The sequence below is a fragment of the Notamacropus eugenii genome, chromosome 2 (genome assembly GCF_028372415.1).
Source record: "Notamacropus eugenii isolate mMacEug1 chromosome 2, mMacEug1.pri_v2, whole genome shotgun sequence".
NCBI lineage: Eukaryota > Metazoa > Chordata > Mammalia > Diprotodontia > Macropodidae > Notamacropus > Notamacropus eugenii.
In genome coordinates this window covers 261,471,286-261,486,747 of record NC_092873.1, presented here as the reverse complement: position 1 = coordinate 261,486,747, position 15,462 = coordinate 261,471,286, and the positions used below count along the sequence as shown (strand labels likewise).

The window sequence follows — 15,462 nt, the reverse complement described above, 5'->3', positions numbered from 1 at the left end:
TCTTACAATCCAATACTGAGTAATGAAAACATGGACTTTACAACCTCAAGGAAGCTGGTCAATTTAAAACATTCCTCAAGGAACTGAGTAATAGGCAAAGTCACATTATTGGCAGGTGGGGAGAATGCTAGGGGAAAGAAAGGAGGGGGAGCACTATCCATGAGTGCCCCACTTCCAGCTGTCCTCAAGCATTTGACATTTCCTTTAGGAAAGATTCACCATCCATTTAAAAAGGAGGGGGCAGGAAAGTAACAATTCTAAACTCATTTAAAGATAAAATGGAGCTGTCACAAGCTATTATCCTTTGTGCCAAAAGTTCTATGGAATCCCGCTGACAACAATTTTCACTTTGGCACACATGATAATCATCAATGTTTTTAGAGAAACAATCTGGAGTTTTAAAATTAAGTCTTTAAGAAGCTGCTTTTTTCATTTGACTTTCCAAAAATAACCTGTCTGTTTAAATTCCTCATATTTCCTCTGTCGATGTCTTTATTTCTAGTTTTTCAAACTGTTTTCAAGCACAATAGCGGCACACCATCTTCAGTCTTATCCCAAGTCCTCATATGATAGAAAAACAGCATGGTATTGAAAAAGCTGAATTTGGAGTCACTGGACCTAAGTTCAAAATCTATTTCTACTATGTACTAACTGTATTACCTTGGGCAAGTGACTTACCTCTTTGGTTTCAGTTACTGCATCATCTCTTAATAATAATAGCTAATATTTATAAAGTGCCTTGAGATTTGTAAAGCATTTAATCATTTTAACCTTGCAACAACCCTGGGAGGGTGATACTATTATTATTATTACCATTTTACAGATGGGGAAATTGAGGCAGATAGAAGCTATGTGACTTATCCAAGGTTACACAACCAGTAAGTGTCTGAAACTGGATTTGAACTCAGGTTTTCCTAACTTCAGGATCAGTACTATATCCACTGTGTAATTGTCTTTTTTATTTTATTTTAAAAAATATTTAGTTATTGCCAGTGTTTCTTAAACCTGAATGAACATTCACCTGCCATTACTTTAGTCTTTTAGGGGTAAGAGAGTCTCAAGACTTTGGGGAAGATGGCTAATGGAGATGAGTGGAGTTAGCTTCCAAAGTTTAAATCTATATAGGTGTGAAACCCACAGAAAAAAAAATTGTCTTAAGAGAAACACATTGTGCAGCCATTTTGACATGAGTTTTGAATTACCTGTTCCTACACTCAAGCTTCACCAAAAACATCCATGCCTCACTTTGTCAAGTTTTCACAAAGATTTCATCTTAATTTAGAGTTAACTCAATATTCTAAATTCCAATTAGATTAAAGAACAAAAAAAAAAACTCCCATTCTTCTTTCTCGGCAAGGCAATAAAAATACCAGAAGATGAACATAAAATGCAAATATATCATTTATTTCCAAGCTTAACTTTTTAAAATTATTTTATTTGTTTTCAGTTTTCTAAAATCACTTCCATATATCTTAGATTTTTCCCCTCGTTCGTCCTCCTCTTTCTCCCTTCTCTCCCCTCTTCCTCCCTGAGATGGTATACAATCTAAGTTCTACACATGCATTCCTATTAAATACATTTTTACCTTAGTCATGTTTCATAGAAGAATTAAAATAAATGGGAGAAAACATAAAACAAAACAAAACATAACACAAGAGAAAATACTCTGCTTCATTCTGCATTCTAATTCCATAGTTCTTTCTCTGGATGTAGAAGGCATTTTGCCTCAAGAGTCCATTGGGAATTTTTTAGGTCCTTGCATTGCTGTGAAGGACTGAGTCTGTCAGGAAAATTCATCACACACTGTGGTTGTTGCTGTGTACAAAATTCTCCTGGTTCTGCTCCTTTCGCTCAGCATCAGTTCATTTAAGTCCTTCCAGGCCTCTCTGAAATCTTCCTGTTCATCATTTCTTATAGCACAATAGTATTCCATTACATTCATATACCACTTGTTCAGCCATTCCCCAGTTGATGGGCATCCCCTTGATTTCCAGTTTTGGGCAACCACAAAGAGAGCTGCTATAAATATTTCTGTACATGTAGGACCCTTTCCCACTTCTGTGATCTCTTTGGGATATAGTCCTAAAAGTGATATTGCTGGGTCAAAGGGTATGCACATTTTTGTAGCCCTTTGGGCATAGTTCCAAATTGCTCTCCAGAATGGTTGGGTCAGCGCATGATCTTAACTTTTAAAGAAGCATAATTCGATTAACCTGGGAATTGAAGTTTTATTTCCATCCTTTGTCAGACAGCTCATGTAGAATTCCTACATTTTAATTACTAATTCATAAAGTCTGAGCACACTGCTCACAGAATTATGTGATAAGATTAAGTCTTAAGCAAAGCACTCTCATTGACTACCAGAGGCTGAATTCTTAGCATATACGATAAAGTCAAAACTCTGAGTCCTCACAAAGTATTATCCTTGGTAGAATAAAAGGCTTGGGAAGAGATGAGAACAAGGTGAAATGACTTTCCAATTCTTGTGGGAAGGGCTTTGCTTTTATTCCACTTCTCTGGAGCAAGTGAAAAAAGTTTCTGAATTAGACAGAATCACCGGTTTCTTCTGAAATAAGGCCCTCTTTATTAGTAAGAATCAGATGTAGAAGAGCTGCTTCCTTCATTTCCTTCATAATTTAGTGAATGAAATCATTGTCAAGGAAAAGCAACCTAAGATGCTTTGTTTTAGCAGAGACAAAGCTTCAGAAGTTCAAATGGCTAAAGTTTCCCATTACAGCCATATATCATACATCACTATCAGAATTATGATTTGAATTCATCATCCATTTTCTCTTTCTGAATTGGTGCTCAGTAAGTATCATAATACAGTGTCTCAAAAGTCTTCGTGCAGTTTTAAGCTTTAATATCTTACATAGCTTTAATTTTACTAAATTTAATTTTATTAAAACTTTTAAGTTTAGTAGCTTAAAATTGCACAAAGATTTTTGGGACACCCTGTATATATTTATCTCCTGTTTCTTCATACATTAATCTTCACTAAAAGATTTTTTTGCCACACTTTCCCCTCTGATTTGTGGTTCTCACAGTAACTTTGTCTTTATATAAGATATTACTCAGAACCATTTGTTTAAAAAAGTTTAATCTGTTCTTTTTGGGAAAAAAAGTATAATGATTTACTTCCATATTATGGTCATGAATCTCATTCCACCAAATCTCAGTAGTAGTCATGAGGTTGAATTTATCTCTTGGTGACATGATGAGATTTCTAATTCACTTTATGAATGAATTATACATGTATGTAAAGTCATCTAAGATCATGAATACTGGTACTGCCTTTCCTTTTTTTTTTTTTTTTTGGTTAGCATCTTCTGTGAATTACTGCACCTCTCTTCTAATTTCTTCCTATGTTATCCTTATTATCAATAACATTTGCTCTCCAATGGATAAATGGTCAAAGGATAGGAACAGGTAGTTTTTTATGAAGAAATCAAAACTATACATCGTCACATGAAAAATTCTCTAAATCATTATTCATTAGAGAATTGCAAATTGAAACAGCTTTGAAATGTTACCTCACACCTCTCAGACTGGCTAAAGTAACAGAAGGGGAAAATGACAAATGTTGGAGGGGATATGGAAAAATTGGAACACTAATACATTGTTGGTGAAATTGTGAAATGATCCAACCATTTTAAGGAGCAATCTGGCTCAAAAGAGCTATTGCTCTGCCTATACCCTTTGGCCCAACAATACCACTATGTCTGTTTCCAAAGATGATTAGGGAAAAACGAAAAGATCTTATATGGTTTAAAATATTTCTAGAAGCTTTCTTTGAAAGAATTGGAAATTGAAGGGATGCCATCCATTGGGGAATGGCTAAACAAGTTGTGGCATGATTGTGATGGAATACAACTGTGCTGTAAGAAATGATGAGCTGGTTTAATTTTAGAAAAACATGGAAAGACTTGCATGAAATAATAAAGAGTGAAATATAAGCACCAAGAAAACTTTATATACAGTGATAGCAATATTGTTCAAAAAGCAGCTGTGAATGACCAAGATATTCTGAGTGGTATAAATACTCAACTCAGCTACAAAAGACCTATAAAGAAAGATACCATCCACTTTTAGAGAAAGAACTGATAAATAGAAGTATACATAGTATGGTGTTATATGTATTTAAATATTTTTGTCAAATGGTAGCATTTTCTAGTGTGGAGAGGGAGAAAATGAGGATAGTTCTGACCTTAAAATAGAACAAAAAATTAAATTAAAAAATAACATTTGGTTTAGTGCATATATGTGGGAGATTTATCCTCACTTCTGTTCATTTAAAAACCTCTTGATTTAGTCTATAAATCTTTAGGCAAATATTTTCTTTTAGATGTAATCTATTCCTGGCCAAGAGCTTCTTATTCGTATATATTAAGCCAAGGTAGTCCGATTCTTTGACACAATCTTCTTAGCAAGCTATTCATTTGATGGTTAACATGGTAAATTAAATAAAGCATTAGACTTACGTCAAGAGAACCTGGTTATCCTCCAGCCTCAGATACCGACTAGCTCTGTATTTGTGGACACAATACTAAACCTTTTCAAGCTTCAATTTCCTAATCTACCAAGCCCTGAATAACACACAGCAGTGTTATGAAGAATGAACTTCTGCATCTGACTCTTCATGACCCTATGGAACCTCATATAGACAGTTATCTTGGCAAAGATTGTAGAGTGGTTTGACATTTCCTTCTCCAGTGGATTTAAGCAAACAGAAGTTAAATGACTTGCCCAGGGTCTCACAGCTAACAAGTATCTGAAGCTGAATTTAAACTCAAGTCTTCCTAAGTCTAGACCCAGGGCTCTATCCACTGAGCCACTTAGCTGCCTCGCTTTACCTAGTACCAGGCATATATTAGACACTTAATACATCCTAAATTGAACTGAATAAAAGGCAAGATGAAAGAGAAATACTCCTTCATGGATGGGGCTTAGAGAAAATATTTATTTTACAGGATTACTAGGTATATGAAGTTTCCTATAATCAAATCAATGAAGAATTATTTCTATGAGCCATCCATGTAAACAGGAAATATACTTTATTACGTGTATTAGTATTCTTTATAATAGGGTTTTATTTGTATTGTTTTCATTTTCAATTATCTTTCATTCTAACAACATTTTTTTTCTGAGAGTCACAAATTTCTTAGAGCTAGAAGGGACCTGGCTATCCTTTAGCCCAGGCCCGCTGAGGTAAACTGACTTGCCTGAGATTACAGAGGAACTAAATGGCAGCATTGGTTTTGAACCCAGGCCTTCTGACTCCAAGCCCAGCTAATTTTCCACTGCACCAGGCTGACAACTTTATAGCTACAAGGTGAGAGCTAGCCTGTGCTAAGTAAAATGGTAGGGGATGGTAATTTTTCTGGTAAAACTTCTCCTCTTCTGCTGTCTGAGTTATTACTGGTCAGTTAAAAGTCAAGTCACAAATGTTCATTGATGATTATAGCTGGGGAGAAACTGTGGAAGTGCATTAGGTAAACTGGGAGTCTTTACTAAATCAATAGAAACCCTTTCCTCCAGAAAACTTCACCCTTTTCCTAAAAAGTAAATTTCTTCTATTCTCTGCCAGTAAATCCACTCAAAAATGTCAAAGCTTATAGGATGATATTATAGGAATGTAAGTAGCATGCTTGGTACCGATTACATAGTTGTGCCAAAAGAGCACAATGTTTGCACAGGCCCATTTGGTCTCAAGCCTCAATTTGTTATGGCAAGTATCACTATATTTGTCTCTACCTTTTTGTACTGAGATTGCTTATGAAAGATAATTCACTCAAAAACCAACATTAAATTATTCTTTTAGTTTGTGGCAAGCCATTTTGACTATGTATTTTGTTAGCCCTTTCATCTGACACAGAATCTCAGAATTGAATGAGACTTCAAAGACTATAACCTAATCTGTCTGTGGTCTAAATGCATATTTGGATATAGTGTCAAGCTCTTGGGAATAAGAATAAGATCCATCTGTAAGTACCATTTTTACTATAAGTACCTTTTTGTGTTAGCTAGAAGCATTAACTATGCCAATATATGTATGTATGTATGTATGTGTATATATATGTATATATTATACCTTTTATATAATATGTATATAATTCGCCGTAAGGATTTTAAACTGCTTGTCATTATCTGCAAGCTTAAGGAAAGTAGTCGGCCACTACAGACAATGAATTTGTGAAACGTTTCATGCTAAAATATAATATTTATAAAACTGTAATTGGAAATAATGAATTAGCTAAAGACTTCATCTCATACTTTACTGAATAAACAGGGAGCATACACTCTGAGTTCCCTCTTCTTCCTTTCTCTTTTCAACACTCCTTGACATCATCCTCTATTTTCTCTTCTTTTGCCCCAAACTCTGATAAATAGGTGGACCTTCTCCTTGCCTAGGGCAGTCTCGCAGCTTCAATCCCATCCCCTTTCACCTTCTCCAGCAGATTGTCCTTACTCATCCCCCCCTCTCATTAATCATCAATATCCCCCTATCGAATGTTCTTTTCCTGCTGCTTTAAACATACCCATCTCCTCCTTACTTAAAAACCCCAATTAGAACCTACCATCCCCACAAGCAATTGCTTTCTCCGTCCTCTCTTTCTCAGCCAAACTACTTGAAAAAGCGGTCTGCTTTATTGCCTTCATTTCCTGTCATCTCAATCCTTTTTAAACAATCTGGCTTCCAGCTCCATAACTCAGCTGAAGCTGTCCTTTCCAGTGACCTCTTAATTGCCAAATCTAATGTTCTTTTTCAATCTTGGTCCTTTCTGATCTTGCAGTTTTTTGTTGATCACCCTCTCCTCCTGAAAACTCTCGTCTCTGTTTTTGGTTTTAGTAGGTTCTTATTTTCATGTTGATTACCCTTGTTTTTCTTCCTACCATTTTAACTGCTCCGTTTCAGTCTCCTTTGCTCAATTATCATCCATAACGTGACTCTTCCTTTGTGGGTGTACCACAAGACTCATCCTATGGTTTTATCTCTTCACTCTACTTCTTTCTCAGTGACCTCATCAATTCCCATACTCTTAATTATCTCTATGCAGATGACTCGTAGATCTAACCTATTCTTCAAACCCTAGTTGCACTCCTGAGAACCAGTCCCCTATTACCAACTCCCTAATGGATATTTCTAATTTGATGTCCTGTAGACATCTCACACTGAATTCATTATCTTTTCCCCAAAACCTACCTCTCTTCCCTATTTCTTTCAAGGACACCATCATCCAGTCACCCAAATTTGCAGACCCCACAGCTCACATCAGTCCCCTCTTCTCCATTCACATAAGCCAACACCCTAGTTCAGATCCTCCTCTCCTCTTCTCCATAATTGCAATAGTCTTTTAATTGGTCTGTCTCAAATGTCTCCCCTTCTCTAATCTGTCTTTCTCATCATTGACAAACTGACTTTACTAAATCTACCCATATTATTTCCTCTACTGTAGAAGACATTCCAGAGGCTCCATTGCTTCTAGAACAAAATATGAACTCCTCTGTTTGCAATATAAATTCCTTCCTAATCTAGCCCCAACATATTTTTCCAATCTTATTATACATTGCCAGTCTTACCACATTTGGCAGTTCAACCAAACTGGACTTCTACTATTCTTCTCAAACAACATGTCATCTCCTCTCTCTCTGCTTTTGACCTAGCTGTCCACTATGCTTAGAATGTGTTTTCCCCTAACCTCTATATTTTAGAAGCTGTTTCCTTCCAAACATCACTTTCTACATGAAGCAGCTCTTGATCCCCCCAGCTCCAGATATCCCTGTCCCCAAATTACCATGAATTTATTTAACATATACTTTCAATTATGCATACATTATGTCCCTGATTGAATATAAGTTTCTTGAAGGCAGACATTGTTTCATTCTTTTGTTTTTTGCCTATGAATAGAATGTAAGTTCTTTAAGGTAGAACTGTTTGATTTTTATCTTAGTCTCCTATGGGCCTCTCACAGTGCTTGGCAAATAGTAGGTGCTTAATAAATGTCTGATTGATTACTCACTCTCTGGAGCTTGCATTCTACTAAATTCCAAAGTGTTTCAACTAAGTAACTTTCAGACTTTAATATTATTTATTATAGAAGAAAGAAAAGAGAAATCTCTTAATGGTTATTTTTGCTGGGATGGTAAATGAGATTAATATTTTGTTGATTAAATGTTGCTTTACTTCTTTTTGTTTACTTTGAGTACTGAACAGCAACTAAATATAGCCTTGATTCTTGGATGTTGAACAACAGAACCACTCATTCAAGGCCATTCTTTTGTTGAGACTTTAAGTTTCTTAAAGCTGAAAAATAATTTTGAAAATGAATTTTCATTCAGAAACCTAAGAATGAATCTTGAATGGGATGCAATTTTGCCTCTAGTACCTTTTTGTGAGCTTTGAAAGGAAGTCTTGAAAAATAAATGCTTCATCAGAACTGTGATTTTGCCATGACATTATTTAAAGAGATCCCAGTTGAAGTGTGTAATTCTAGCCAACCAACCTTTCCAGAAACTCTAAAGTCTTATTGGCAAGAAGCATAAGTCCATTATTTAACTGCATCTTCAGGCTATCCTCAATGCAAAAAAGATGTAGGTCACAACCTTCTCAAATAGGCATTTATTGAATACCTACTATGTGCTAGGTATAGGACAAAGTGTACATGACAATGGTGACTCACACACTACATTGCCAGACATATCTTTCTGATTTACAGCATTTGTGGCCAGTAACCAGTTATCAAGCACTATTATATTTGCTTTAAAAAAATCAAGCAACTATGTTGGTAATTCACATTCTATTTGATATGTCTGGTTTCATAGAAAAGAAAAGAAAAAACCAAGGGGTCAGAGTGAATAGCAAGTTGAATGTGAATCAGCAACTTAGCAGCCTTCCTAATAATTAATGGATATTGGCTGCAGGGGAAAAAAATGTAATGACTGAAAATCAGACTAGATCTACAAATACTGGAATAATGATGACAGGACCAGCGAGAAGGATTCAGGAAAGTGACCCACAGCACCTGAAGACTTAGTATTGAGGGAGCATGCTTCTTTCAAAAGAAAAAAAAATGATTAGTAGCTAAATTTACATGATTCATCATACCTACTAAAATGAGTTGCCAAAATGCCTTCATGTTTTGCTAGCAAAAAAAAATGTGTCCTTCACACTAGAATGAAGCTCATAGTTACTTCTACATTTGTCATATCCACTGAGGACCACTGCAATGTGCCATTATATCAGGGACCTGTGCTGAAGGGTAGATGAAAGTCACAGCTGGTGCAGAAGGTAGCAGCTTGCCTTATTGCATAAAGTAAACCATGAAAATCACATCACCTCAATCCTGCACATCTTAGGCTGGAGACCAATATAGTGTTGGCTCAAATTAAGCTCTTTTATCCACATATTTAAGATCTGCTATTAGAAAAGAAGCTCAAAATTCACTAGAATTTTTCTCTTTTCACTTTTCTAACAGAACAATCCATTATATTATAACCTTAGCTTGTTGAATAGCAGAAAAGAAGCATGCTGCATGAAGGCCAGAGATTGAAGAATTTCTTAGATTCCTAGAATTTTAGATCTAGAAGGATTTTTAGGGTTCACCGAGCCCAGTGCCTTGCTTTTAAACCCTTTCAGAAGAATACATATTGCCAAAATTTCCAGTTAGGTCTGTTTTGACATATCTCTACCTCAGCTATCCACAGATCTTGAGAAAAAAATGGAATATCACAATTCCTATATTCCATCATTCACTCTAATTCAGTTATAATGAGAAAAGAAGGAAGAGTATCTTCTTTAATTTCATTGCAATAAATATTAAAAAGCACCTACTGTGTACAAAGTTCAATGCTGAGGTCTGAGAGTACCAAAATTACATATTTCCTGCCCTCATGGAGCTTATATTCCATGATATGGACACAGATTACATTGAAAATGTATTGAATGTAAGTATTGAAAATATAAGAAGCTAGGAGGGGAAAAAGAGAGATGTGAGAAACCAGAGAAGAAACCATAGACCAGCAGGAGAAAAGAAACTAGGGGAAGAGGAAGACAAAAGAAGCAGGCAAGTAAACAGAACGCAGGAGTAATCACAGGAAGCCAGGGACAGAAGACATAGTGATGGGAGAGCTGCTTTCCAGATGAGACAGCTGACACCTCAGATGCTTTGCTGGGAGCCTGCTGATTAGAAGAGAAGCATTGCTTTACTCATCTGCTGGAAAAAGAGTGGGGCAGATAAGAGAGTTGTTTAGCTATCGTGCTAATTAGAGGAAAGCTAAAGCCTGCTGTTGTATACAGAGCTGTCTAGGTAATTGCCTTCTAATGTCATCCACAGTTTGAGAGAGGGGAAATTTCTCAGGGGTTCTTGTTTGTTCTTTACTCCCCTCTATGGTTTGAAAGGGGGAAAGAGACTTAACACCTGTTTTGCTCTGAGCTGTGCTTATTGGAGAAAAGTCTCTGTTTCACTAGGTGTTGATTGGAGAAATAAGAATCCTGTTGAATAAAGAGTTGACTGGTGACTTCATCACATAGACAGCTAGCCTGATGAGCTATATAGTTCAATAACTGAAGAGAACTGTTTGTCTCTGAGCAATTGCTATGGTGATACTTTTTTTTCACTTAAAGAGTATATTCCTTTCTCACCATCCTGTTAAGAGTATCTGTGAACTAAAAGAGCTTGCCAGTATGTATCAACTGTAAAGCAGAAAAGAAAAGTCTTTGCCCAGAAGGGGATCAACTGTTTGAGAAGTAGCTTCTTATGGTGCAGAATGTTCCCAAAGAGACCAAGGTCCTTCAGTTCTACAAGTCAGAGTTGTGAGTGGCCATGTGAACATGGAATTCTCTACATTTGCCTTCCTGTCAGATTTCTTTCATTCTATGCCCCCTCTCCCTTACAGACACTGTTGTTCATTGGTAGAAGAATTTCCCTCAGGTCTGTCCAAATACTGTGAAGTTCTGATTATTCCTGATTTTGTCTTTTCTTATATAAGTGTGATGTCTGATTATTCTTGTTTTTTCCTTCTATTCAGTAAATGTTATAATCTTTATTGCATTTGTCTTACCATTGAGGGTTTTTTTCTTTTTACATTTAAAAGTTAATGGTGTCATGGTGACTGGTTTGGGAATCAAATGGAGGATGGATCTCAGGAGCTACAGTGGCAGGTGATATAAATATATACTTCTACGCCAGGGTTACCTCTAAAACCCTGAGAGATTTGGAGTTATATTAATGCAGCATACCCCTTTTGGGGAACCACAGACATGTCAGTGAGTGCAAATTAGGTGAGGGAGTCAGCTCAGGAAGGGTAGGGGTCTACACCAATCCTGAACTTATATTAAGAAGGAAGAGATACATGATCACAGGTATGACATAAAATTTCCACTTCTTAGTATAAAACTTATCCATATTTCTTATCAGTCTCCCATTTTTTCATTAGTTTTTATTTGGAGAGAACCTTTCTAATGCCATTGTTTTCGTCAAGGGCTTTATGTGGACAAGACCTTTTATTTCTCTTTTATGAAATGAACAGACTACAATGTAGTTGTCATTCTCTGCTTCTGAAGATGTTTCCTTAGTTGTTCACATTAACAGTTGCTACTACCACCTATAATCCATCATAGTAGGTGTAATGTATAGGTACTTTGTGATTGCTTCTGCCATGTAGTAGGTGTGTGGATTGTGGGGAGTGGAGGACTAGGGTAGTATCTTTGCCTTTTCTTCTAGGTTACAGAGCCATACAATCAAATACAAAGCACATAGACTAAGTGGCCTCTGAGATTCTTTCCAGTTTTAGAACTATGATCATATGATGCTGCGTTTGGGTATTAATATTTCAAATCATATGGGAAGGTAGCTTGATGGAGAAAACTACCCTAATGAACAAACTAGGATATTGATATGAGGCTTTGTTCTTGGATAAACATATTTGCTTATTTCTATTAATAAGCTGCATTAATTTTAGAAGATGAAATAATAAAAAATATTTTCTAAATCAAAAGGCACATTTGCATTTTAATATGAATGCAAAGTTAATGATAAGCTTTGTTGAGCATTTGGAAGTCATATATCCACAGATTAACCATTCAGTCTAACATTAATTTAAAGCCTGGGCAGCTAGGTGGTGCAGTGGATAGAGCACCAGTGCAGGAGTCAGGAGGACCTGAGTTCAAATCTCACCTCAGACACTTGACACTCACTAGCTATGTGACCTTGGGCAAGTCACTTAACCCCAATTGCCTCATCTTTGGTCATCTCCAGTCATCTTGATGAATATTTGGTCACTGGATTCAGATGGCTCTGGAGGAGAAGTGAGGCTGGTGACCTGCACAGCCCTTCCTCACTCAAAACAAAGTCAAGTGCAAGTCATGTCATTATTTCTCTGATGGCATGGTCTTCTTAGGCAGCAAAGGACGAACACAATTTAAAGCCTAAGTATGTACAGGAATGGCAGCACATTGTAATGAATAGATAGCCAGGCTCAAAGTAAGTAAGAGTTGGGGTCAAGTCCTGCCCCGCACTTGCATTGGCTGTGTGACCTTGGGCAAGTAATTTCATCTCTTAATTTGGCCAGGCCACTTTTTAACCATATAAGTTGTAGAATGGTTACCCATCTGAATTGATAGTTTCCATGGAAGTAATTCTGTAGGTCAGTGAAATCACAGGTCCAGATAGAAAACATGCAAGGTATTAGGCTAAGTGCTAGAGATATAAATATTGTAGAATCAAAGATTTAGAGCTGGAAGGGACCTTGGAAATCATTGAATCCAATCCCATGATGTTGCAAATGAGGAAACTGAGCTTTCACCTAGTAAGTGGCAGAGACAGGATTTAAATCCAGTCTTCATAGCTCTAAGTCTAATTTTTTATTCAGTATGTCATTAGATGAATAATGACACAGTCCCTACTCTCAAGTAGGTTGTGTCTAATGAGGAGATAAGACAAAGATATACTCCTGAAGATTTATAATCTGACGGGTAGGGCTATTCCCTCAATGGTAGAAATCACAACCATTTATGCCTGTCTATCCTATGCAGTTTCATTCCTTTCCTCTTCAAAAGCTCACCACAAAGGACCCATCCAATATTTGAAGGATCTTCCTCAAGATCTCTTGATATTGCATGACTGCGAGTGGATCCTATGGCTTCCCATCAGTTATCTTCCCACGCTCAGTGACTGACTCATCTTTTTTCTGCTAATATACTTCTTTGATTAATTTTTTTCTTGGAGTCTGGGTCTCCCTGTTTTACACACTCTGAAAGTGTAAGGGGTACTCATGGTCCCATTCCCATTACTGGACAAACATACAGTTTGTCCTTCCTTAGGTATCCTGGTGGGCCCCCTATTCCCAGGGGATCAGCATACTGGTACCAGAATTAATGAAGATACCCAATCCACTTAGTCCTGCTGTAACTCTACCAGCCTCAGCAAGTAGGGATTATAGGCCATTAGCCCCAGCATGATGACATTATTTGTACTGTTTCTCCTACAAAACTCCTTATTAGCAATGTGTTGTAGCCCTGCTCATACTCACCATTTGGCTCTGCACAGCACTGTAGGTGAAACTCAGCAAAAGAGAAGATAAAATGTGAAAAGAGGAACCCATACAGAATACTCTTGCAATTTTTTAAGAGAAGAGAGATTATTTTCCACTGGGTGGGTAAGGAAAAGATTCATTCAGGAGTGGCAGCTGAAATGTATCCTGAAGGAAAAGAAAGATTTCAACAGATGGAGATAAGGAAAAAATGCATTGTGGGAATATGGGGTATCTTTTATGAATGACAGGAAGAAGAAAATGACAGGGTGAGTTTGAATATCAGCTATTAATCTAATGTAGCTGTAAATATGTATAAAAGGGATTAATCTGAAGCAAGGAGGAAAGGTAGGTTTAAGTCAGATTGTCAAGGATTTTAAATACCAAGCTTTGAGATTACGGTATATTTTATGCTATAAATAACAGACAGCCACTGATTACTTTTGAACAGGAGAATAACATGGTCAGACAAATCTGTACCGTGGGAAAATTTTTATGGATGCTGAGTATACAATGAACCAATTCAGGCTGACACCTCTGCAACTCATCATCCTAATTGACCTTGAACCCAGAGTATCTGCATCTCTCAAAAATGATGATGATGACGATGATGATGATGATGATGATGACGATGATGATGATGTCGATGTCATCTTTCCTCATAGCACCTATAGAGATGCACCTCTTTTCTGATAATAGCAAGCTTTAGACCTACCTCACTTTTCTCTTTCACTTTACCTAGTGTTATATAGCTTAATGGTATGGATCACTTTAAAAGAAATAATATACTAAAGCACTTTACAAATGTTTAAGTGCTATATAAATATTATTTATATGATTACAGAATAATTATATAATATATGCTATTATTGTTCTTGTTATTATTTGATATCATCAACCATTCCATTAAACAAACATTGTATTTAACATCTATACATTCAGAACACAATTTGAAGGTAGATGAGATACAAAATTTAGATAGAACAGAGTCATACCCTCACGGAGGGCAATGCGCTGCCACTTTCAGTCTAGTTGGGAATATAATGCATATGCAAGTAGGTATTATTCCATTTTTGCCAAGGGAAACCTAAACAATTGTGAGAATGGCAAAGTGAACCCATGCTCTTGGTTCACCTTTTGCAACTGTGAAATAAAGGAATTAGACTAGATGATCTCCAATGTTCCTTCCAACCACTGACATTCTATAAGCCTATGACCTCTATGATCCATTTTGGGAAAGAATACTTTGGGAGGGGCAGGATCTTGGTCCATCCCCTTTCTGGAAGTTTGTCTTGCCTATTACCTTATCAGCAGCCTCTTGCCCTTCTACCTACATTCCTATCAATCTCAACATTTTATTGTTGAACAATAAAGGTGTTTCTAAAAGTGAATGAACAATGACCTTAATTTAGTAGTTAACTGAAAGAGAGGGTTTCAAGGTATATGTGGATTTTTCAATAAGAAAAGAAGGTGAGACCATACTCTGTTCTCCAGCCTATTGAACAGATTTTGAAACACAGTTACTATGATAATGAAGAGAAAAATGATCTCTAAGCTCAAGGATTATTACTCTAGAGACAAAAACACTTCTAGTGATTTGAAATTGTATTGTAAATACAAATGCTCAGCAAGCATTTTCACTTCTGAACCCAGGTCTCAGGCTGTAATTATTTGAGGTAATAGTTTCCATTCATAGCCTTTGTTTCATTAAATTCTTCCCAACCTAAATTGCCTTTGTTTTTCTTTTATTTCCCCCAAAGCATTTGTCATCTGTGGATTCAGGCTCCAGACTAACTCTCCCCTAAGTGTTACAGTACATTAGTGTAAATGATACATTGTCCTTTCATCCAGGATGTTATGACACCTGAGTTCTAGTCCTAGGACTTACCAATAATTAACTGTGTTACTTTGAACAAGTCATATAGCCTCTTG

The 15,462-nt window shown here is 36.5% G+C and overlaps 1 protein-coding gene across 2 annotated transcripts in view; it reads left to right on the top strand.

The window, feature by feature from the left end:
• The window catches only part of RPS6KA2 (ribosomal protein S6 kinase A2), a 434,977-nt gene that overhangs the window by 302,857 nt on the left and 116,658 nt on the right, over positions 1 to 15,462 (top strand). The window lies entirely within an intron of this gene.